Below are 9,644 nucleotides of genomic sequence, written 5' to 3'. Positions count from 1 at the left end.
AGTTGTGTAAAATCTAAGCAGAATTGGTGTAACTAAAGATTTGGGTGTCGAGCTCATATAAAATACCTGAATTTTACACCTTGGATCTGGGCGTGGAACTCTTCTAATAACAAAAACAAAATCATAAGGAAGTTTCATGCATGCCCACAAACTTCGAGTGTGGCTAGTACAGCCCAGTCTCGGGTGTGGGGTTATAAATGTAACCAGCTTTCATGATAAATCTATGAAAATATATCTTATATGTGCTGTCAATATGTAATTCTTGTCTATTAATGGTAGTTAAAGGTAAGAAAAGTTTGGCCACACTCAGTAGTTAAATCTTGTGTTTTCAATACCGATCTGTAGTTTATGAACGATTTGAACGTTGTATAAAACTAAATTACTCCCTCAATTTTCATGCCTACTTTGATTTCTTCTGAAGGTTGAGCTTATTCGACCAATGCAAGACCAACTTGAAAATCATGCATCTACTCTACTCACAGCACAGATAAATGATGTCTTAGGCAATTACTTTAAACTTAGATTACAAATTACCGTGTGTTCTGAGTCTTGTTATTTATTATTTTTCTATAACATGTAGGCGTCCAAAACACTGCTACTTGTAACTGGAGAAAGACAGAAAGTAGAAAAAACCCATGTTGTTGGACCTTAAGAAAAACAAATTGCCTATGTTGTAGAAAAAAACCCAGAAATTCGCAACCCATGGAAATACACGTTACGCCGATCCCCTTCCAGTTCGTTCGATATACCATCAACATGTTTTGTCGGGGCATGTAGCGTCCACTTCCCGGCTGCTAGCTCTCCGCCGGACACACGCCGACTTCGCCACCGGCATGATGAGCAGCTATCACCGTCGATTGGACCTGTCGGCCACATGCACGCGCGCACACCGTACACGTACATGGCCGGCCGACCGGCCGGCGACCGAGAACCGCGCGAGCCCGGGCCGGCCGAGCACACGAGTATACGACGTCGGAGCAAAGGCGACGACGTTGATCTCCAGCTATGTACACCGCCGTTAGTTAGGACGTAGTCGTACGTAGCACTCAGCCACTCATTCATTTACAACTGCCGCATGCATGGAGATAAATACGTCGCTGGTGCACCGGCGAGGGTGCTCGTCCGATCGCCTCGTCGGCAACCGGTGGTGGGGCGCCGACGGCGACGGCGACGGGCCACGCGCCGGCCGGCTGGCGAATGAGAATCCTCGCGAACGCCGCTGCGCCGCCGTGGCCGTAGCACATGGAGTTCTTTTTTTTTTGGCTTCGATACGGCACACCTGGCACGACGACGCACAACTAGTAGAATCATTGCTGGAACATCGATCTCAGCGTTGGGTTCCCGCAATGTTTGTGGAAGAGGTTTTGGTTGGACATGCACGGCACGGGATTTGACTGTTATAGATAAAAAAAACCTAACTGTTCGAGTATTCATGTGCTTGACCGTTTTGAGAGGGGCACGAATCTCAAAGACCGACATGGGATGGGCCGTCAAGATCTTGGGCTGGAAAGCCTGGAAGCACTTCAAGCCCGAGCATAGGCTAACGTATGTTGGATGAAGAGACAATTAGTATTCTTTGATAATGTAAGCTAGAACAGCTGTAATTCCTCAGGAGATAGAAAAATTACCTGTTGCGATTTACGGGCGGTCACTGGTTTTCTATTAATTAGTTAGTATTTTTCTCAGCTGGGCAAATATTTTCTCGAGTACAATTCTGTCGGAGGAAATCTCCAGCCGGGTGGCGGAATGCACCCGCCTAATCCTAATTTAGAAAGGGTTTGGGGGAGACCTAGGAGCGCTTGATCGATGAGCGGATGAACACGGGAAGGACACGAGGATTTAGAGTGGTTCGGGCCGCCGGAGCGTAATACCCTACGTCCACTTTTGAGTTGTATTGCTTGAGTGTGCTTGCGGACAGCTCGTGAGTCTAGATCTTGTGTAAGCATGAGGAGTAACATCTCCATTCTAACGAGTGCACTCTCCCTTTTATAGTCCAAGGGGAGTGCTTACACTGTGCGGGGCCCCAACAGGTGGGACCGGCCAACAGGAGCCTGTTATATGAGAGATATGAAGATCTTCCTCTTCAGCTCCTCTCTGTAGTCCTCTCGATCTGGAAGTTGATGTACGTATCTATGCCAGGATATGGCCGTGTGCCGCCTTGCCGGTACAGTGACTGTTGTTAGTGTTACCAACAGTAGAAGCCGTGCTGCCACTGTTGGGTCAGGTCCCTCTGACAAATGAAGAAGCAGCGCTGACCCTGCCACGCTGTCGCCTCCGTGCGCACTGTTGCAGCGCACGCCTCAGCACACCTGCAGCAGGCCATCATTACTCACGCGCGCGGCGTCGTGATGTGACTACACGCCGTCTGCCTGCGCACAGAGCACAGTGACGCGCCGTCTTGAAAATAGGCGGGCTTACCGCGGTGTCAGTTGGGCAGACCATGCTTTGACTTGGGCACGGACAGCCCACCCACCCGCATTTAATGCGGTTGTTGGGCTGGCGTCTCATGGAAGGCCTTCTACCACGGGCACGTGGCAGGGCCGGCCCTGCAATTGCTCCCGTGGCGGCACGTGGCGGCGCCGGACCCCTTCCCGGAGGAAATAGGGGATCCGGGCCCCCGAGGCCAGTTGGAGAGACAGGCCCATAGGGGTCTGGCTCCCACACGTGGCGGCGCCGGACCCCCTGAGGGGTTCGGGCCCGTGGAGGCCATCCCCGAGCACCTTGTCCTGATGGGCACGTGGGTGTGCCGGAACTATATGAGCCCGGGGGGAGGTCCGGAGACCACGATCCCAGCTGTCGGGTCCGGGCCATACGTCCCGTCTCCCAGAGGACAAGGGCGAGGTCATGGATAACCTTGCGCCCATCGGACTGGACACCGTAGTAGGAGGTACCCCTGTCTGTATGTACCGACAAATTCATATATTTTTGTAAAAAATAACAACAAAATTCCAACAAGATTACCAACAAATTATTTTGCCACAAAATTTAATAAATACTTTAGCCTATCTGGCCCACACTTTTGCGAAGGTAAAGTAATCCGATGCAAGTTCAAATCCAACAAGAACATCTAATGAAATGACAGCCATATATATAGCTGGGGCTAAGAACCATGGGCCACCCGATCAAATTCCATTCTTTGATCGATCCTCCATCCGGTGCTTGATCATCCTTCCTATATCCGGCGCCGGGTCCGGTCCATGCACGCCGGCGTACGCGGCCGTGGCCAAGCGAGATCGTCTGGCCGTCCCCATCGCGCGCGCCCTCGCGCCCTCATGCGCGCCGGGCGACCCAACTCGATCGCCTGCCCACACCTAGCCAGCTACTAGCTGCCGCATGGGACGGGGAGCCGCGCGCGGATCCAGACATTGCTGGGAAGGCACGAAGGACGCGGGATGGGCATGCAGGGATGGAACTTCACTAGTAGAAGAGAGCAGAGATCGCTGGCCATGAAGGCAAACGAAGCAGACGAACGAGGAGAAAAGCATCATCTCGTCAGGATCCGGAAGGAGGTGGAGCAGGTGGGCAATGGAGGCGGCGGCACTAGAAAATCCTGGCTGTATGTCTCCCATGGCGTCTGATGAGGGGGAGGTGAGGGGCTGAGGGCAGCGTGAGACGAGGACTCGAGGAAGCGCTCGGGGGCGGGGCCGGGTCGGGAGGAAGACAATGGAATCGATTTCTTTTTTTAGCCCACGAATTTGACCCAGGCCAATATTTCAGCCTTGGAAAGTCGCGGAATGTAGCTTCTAAGTGCAGCCAAACAGATCGGTTGAGAAAGTGATTCCAATTCAGACTGTTTCCATAGATCCAAACGAAAATAGTACAGAAATTGTTTAAAACAAGGTTTTACTATTAGCTCCGGTCGGAAATAGTACAGAAACCTTAATAACTGACATGCATTCAGATACTATTGTTTGGTTGTGTGAACGTCGAAGAAATATTTCGGAAGCAACTTTAGAAACAGGGTAACACTCGACAATACGCTAGGTTTTTTTGGTCATTTAGTCCCGTAACTGAAAGTAAGGCAGACCAAGTGCTCAACTAGGGTTGCCATTTTAGCTAAGAAAAAAGTGATGACGAGGTCCGATTTTCTTTGAGATCCGCACAGGGGCGCAGGACGAAGAAGCGATGCAGAATTCTCTATAATTGTATCGATCGGCAGTTGTAGTCAGGTACACATCAGCGACGTATATTCCTCGGCATAGACCGAGACCCTACAGCGCGGGTCTTGTCGCGACCCGTGACCAAGCTAGCTAGCTAGGCCATTGATTTCCGGCTGGCCGGCGTGGTGGGCGCGCGTCCGGCTGCGGGTGCCCATCGAGACACGGTCCACGGAACGGACGGACGGCATGCAGTTGGCACGCGTGCCTGCGCGCACGGCGTCCGCGGCGGCGGCGGCGGCGGCGGCCATGAGACGTGCTCCTCCAGCTCCCGGCCTCGCGCCACGCCCTGCACGAGGATTCGACCGTGTGCACTGTGCAGCTCGCGGCACATCACCTGCCGCGTGGAGCCATGCGGGTCGCCGTCGCGGCCGCGTGCCACGCACGGCGCTCCTGCGCGTCGCCTGCCGGCCGGGGTCCTGGTACAGTGGTTTCGTGTATCCCGTGGTCGCCCCGCCGACGCCGGCGCCGGCGCCGGCAAGGTAGCTACCCGGGCGAGCGGCCCTGCAGCTCCCGCGTGCTGGTCCGAGACCGCGACGGCTCATGATCTCCCGTTGGATCGCTCGGACCACTCGTACGCAGCCCGTTCGGAGCGCGCACTTCTGGTACCGCGACCTCCAGAGGCGGGGGACCGTCCCGAACCAGCAGGCTGCTGTTCGCGCGGTACGACTGCGGATCTGTAGTCCGGCCGTGTGCGCACGGTGCAACGGCCTCCGGCGCGGAGCTGCATGCTGCATGGCGGCGGCGGGTGACACGTCCGAGCCTTTTCTTTCCTGTGTTGGCGTCGCGCCGCCGCACGTGGCGGCGAGTTGAAGCGAACGGCGGGGGCGCGGGGCACGAGCAGTGTCGACGTATCGCCGCGGTGTCAGCGGCAGCCGGCAGGCAGGCGAGATCTGGCAGAGGATTCTCCCCTCTCATCCCTCCCTCGTGCAGCCCACCCGCACGCACGCAGGCCACAGTGCCGCCGCTGGCTGACAGGCGCCCGCCAGGCCTTGTGTCCGGCGAGGCGGACGTGACGGGCGCCGCGGGGCCCGCGCGGCCGGCCGCAGCGCCGGTCGGGCTCCCAGGATCCTCTACGGCGGCCGCCATGCCGGGCCGCCTAGGGGCATCCATCCATCCATGCAACCAAGCCATCAACCGCTTTGCTCCCCGGCTCGCCCTTCGAGACGGCCCGTGCGTCCCCGCCGGGGCCCCAGCCCGGTGAGCGCGCAGGCGGCAGGCGTGATGCCATTGCCATCGCCACCCTTCCGCGCACGGCGGTGCCTGCGTCGCCTGGCTGTACCCGTGTCGCCCACCACCGGGTGGGGCGGTGGTGGGTGCCGTCCTGGGCTGAGCTGATCTGATCCGCACGGTCGCCGACGCCGTACGCGCCCCCGCAACCGCTGTAGCCGCGTTCGTGCATGACGCGGCACCTGGCCCTGGCCGGTGCGGCGGTGCCCGTCACCCGCGGACCACGCGACGCGCCACTGTGCCGGCGTCATGGTAGTACGGGAGGACGGAGACGGTGGTGCCGTGCCGCCTCGTGGGGGAACGGGGGTCGGCCGGGCGTTTCGCGATGACGACGCGCGGTCGCCGTCTCGGCTCACAGGCCGCGCTCCAGGCCGGTTCTGCGTGGGGATCGAAATGCAGTCTTTTTTTTTTAAAGGAGAAATGCAGAGACTTTGCAAGACTGAATGCTACACTTTATTTCCAGCCGGTAGCCACCAGTTCAGTTTTCAGAATGGATTGGTCGGGCACTCCGTTATCAGTGAATACAACAATGCTTTCGAGAGTGTGTTCTCGGAGGTAGTAGCACGTATAAGAAACAGATCAGGCTACAATCGGTGGATAACAACTGGTCTACGGTTCCAATCTTGCGTCCAATCGCAGTAAATAAATGCGCGGAATTTGCTCGGACTAAGTTGTAACAGCGTCAGTGGTTCGGCGCGGAGCTTGCCGATGATTGCTTTCATATTTCACAGGAGGAAGAGTTCTCTGTAACAGTGATCATGGTCATCCTTCGACTTTCTGTACTCTAAGCGAGGATTCTTTGGAGGAAACAATTTCCTCTAGGTCTTGTTCAGACAACGGCTGTGTTGAAGTCACGAATTCTTCGTCGGTACAAAGCACTGTTTCCAAGTCTGTGGGTTGGACTGAGAAGTGTTCTCCCAGGGCCGTGAATCGTGATGACCCCATCAGTGAAGACTGACCGCGAAGGCATGTACTCCTTCATGCGGCACAAGAAATCTGTGTGGTTTCTTGCCTGAAAAGAGAAATGAGAGGTGTGCATTAATGGTGAAGATTTGAGGTTAAGACTTGCCAGTTGTAAACCTAACCTGAAAAAAAAAGGTGATATACTATATCTGAAATAGGCTCATTCAAGGGTGATATACTATACACGACCAGGAACATGAGTAATACTGTTTCTGAAATGGGTACAGTTCATCTACAAAGATTCTTAAAATCCAAATAGGGGTTGTTGGACAGCTTGGGACCAAACCTACACAGGCAGAGTTCAACATTTTTAAAAACCAAAATCAGCTCATTCCCAGCCAAAATCCACGGTCATCGCACCATTTCCATGTAAATGCTGGAGCAAGAATCAAGACAGTCAACAAATAGTGGTGAAACCAATATCAGTTTGCAGTATATTACCATCTGATTCTCAGCAGCTTGACTATTGTTCACATGTGCCCAGAAAATTCTTATAGCGAATGAGCTCTATTTCTTCAGGTAAGTTATTGGAAGTTATATGATAACAACAGTACTGCTCAACTCTGGTATAGACCCAAGTGCAATAGTTTCGTCCTTTTAAATTTCTCACTCCACCTTGATATGGAGTCATCACAAAATGGAAATAATTATTAAGAAAAGCCCGTTCTTATGTAAAGTGGGTCTGCACCAAGATTTGGCAATTCATACCATTACTAGGCAATACTTCCACCAGAAAAACTCATCAACTAGTTAAGCAAAGTCAGTATTTGGAACAGCTCGACTTTATTGGACCATTTTGGGCAATGCTAGATCCTCACACCCAGTAATTGATAAAAAGGCCAGTCTGATTTATTTCTACCCAGTGCTTCGCTTGACATCTAGATCATCGTTCAAGTACAACAATAGAGCACTTCCAGTAAAACTCATCAAATTTTCCATGTTTTGGTAATAGTACTGCTAGACCCTTGTCTAGCAGTCACTCTTGAAACTTTTGCTTACACAATACAAATGGATGATTCTTTTTAGTTGAGTAATCACTAATGTTGGTAAAATAAGCCATGATTAATCAACTACCACCAGTTCTTGGACCTTATGGATTGCAACAACTACAGGCGGTTCACACCAATTAGGGCCAAAAGGTCACTTCAGGTGATTATGGAAACATTATAACACTACCAGGCAAAAATTAACATAGACTTGTACAAGCTATTTAGTGTTTTACAGCTCAATTGCTTAGGAACCAGTGAACATGATAGCACCTGCACTACTCATTGTACGAGTTTCCTACCCGGTTACATCTGCGCAAACATAAATGAAACTAAAGATGCTCAAATTTGATAATCTGATTGGAGATGTGAATAGCTAAAAATCATTCTCAATTGCTATCTGCAAGGATGCTGCAAATCAGATCAAGACATAAGCAGTTAGAGTCGTACCAGTCGATATTCAGGTGCATGCTTCGGGATTTTGAGATAATCCATATTTTTCACATCATAATCTCACAAGAATGATGTGTGATCAACCCAATGATTTTTTTGTTATTGACTGAGCATTTCCGCCAAACTTGCGATGACTAAATGCATAGTCTGAAAAAACAAACCATAACAAGTTAATCTCTTCGACGGTATTGCAGATCTTGAACATAGCAAATCAGTTATTTGGGATACATACTAGTGCCAAGGTAATTTTGTAACAAAGTGAATTCGAATTTAGAAGCATATTATGTTAATTGAAGGATAATAAACCCTGTCACTTAATATAATGAAAAATGGCTACAATTCTGATCCATAAAAGATATACCGGAATACACTGCATTAAAACATGGCATTTTTGCTTGCTACAAGCAATTCATTGTTAAGCTCGGAAACGATGAAACTTTGTGCTGATCTTCCATACCATTCTCACGCAGATGAAATTCACCATATCTGTCAAACACTTTGCCATATAACTGTCCACTCCATGACATGATGTCCCTCGGGAAGGGCTGCAACCCTTCGACGGCGCTCCTGTTGCATATGAAGGTCACAAACACCGTCCCCTGATCAACAATGACGGTGCCACCTCCACTGAACCTCCTCACGACAGGCATCCGGTCCCGGAGGACCGGTTCTATCTCGACAAGCTCCAAGACTCTCCTGCCATCACGACAACCGAATTAGCAACTCGGCGGAGGCCAAAGGGGGGAGAATGCAAGACAGGATCCATCCTTCCTAGCAAAATCCATGAGCAAGTTAAGATTTTACCTGGAAATGCCCATGACGATGGTGGGAGGCGCCGTGCCGTCGTGTCGTTGACGACGCACCAATTGTCCTCCGTGCGGTGCAGGAGCCACTCCTTCAGGTCCAGCTGCTGCAGGATCGGCGCGCCGCTCATGGTGACCAGCCGCATGAGCGGACGAGCCGCGCCGCGCCCTGCGGCCGACCCGGTAACGGACATTGTTGGCTGACCGACAGGCTACCCGGTCTCAGTGACGCATTCCGTCGTCGAACAGGCGGCGCGCGGCTCCTCCCGACCGAGCTTTCAGGCACCCACGGTAGGGAAGGCGGAGGCGGCGCTATTTGGGTGCCACCCGGCGTCCGGAGGCGCGATCGAAACGGCCGCGCGGGGCGGGCGCTGGGCGGTGGCGGAACGATTCTGCGGCGTCAAGGGAGGGAGGACGATGACGAGAGCGTTGACTTTCCGTAGACTTCCTTCTATTCTATCACACGGAGAGTGTGAGCGAGTCCAGGGCCGCATTCCTTTAGGCCTATTAGGGAAGTGTCCGCTGGCCCACACTGTTGAAGGCGGCAAGCCGAATCACCATCTAACATGTGCGAGAAAACGCTAGGCCAGATGGTATTCTCTATGGGCTTAATGGTTATATAGGCTGGCATGCCGAGCCCAATTAGGCTGTAAAAGAGAGAGCAGAGCAGAGACCTTTCCTCTCAACACGATGAACATAAACAGAGAAGACAACACTTGGAGAATGTCTATGCCCTAAAGTACTGTTGGGTATGCAGCTAGCATAGTCACGGCTCGAACGTTTTAAGCCGTCTCAAGACTCGGTTTTTTTAACAGCTCGCTGACTGTTGCCTGGCTTCTTCCTCCCGGGAGCCCCTCCTCCCCATCGATCGCCGATCGCCGCCTAATTGCTACATTGCCGAACAATCCAATAAAATTTTACGAGAATCCAAGTTTCCGATGTACTCATCCGATTTGAGGTACAAGTCAATTAAGACATCGACATGATTTCCTTCCAATACGGCATCGCTCACGATTTCATGAATATATTATCTTTACAAGGTTCTTGTAACT

At 52.2% G+C, this 9,644-nt stretch overlaps 1 pseudogene; it reads right to left on the bottom strand.

Annotated features, from left to right (window-relative positions):
• Positions 1 to 5,893: 5,893 nt before the first annotated feature.
• Positions 5,894 to 9,444, bottom strand: LOC112897783 (annotated as a pseudogene).
• Positions 9,445 to 9,644: the final 200 nt, after the last annotated feature.

Source organism: Panicum hallii, chromosome 6 (genome assembly GCF_002211085.1).
Source record: "Panicum hallii strain FIL2 chromosome 6, PHallii_v3.1, whole genome shotgun sequence".
NCBI lineage: Eukaryota > Viridiplantae > Streptophyta > Magnoliopsida > Poales > Poaceae > Panicum > Panicum hallii.
This window is presented reverse-complemented; position numbering and strand designations above follow the sequence as displayed.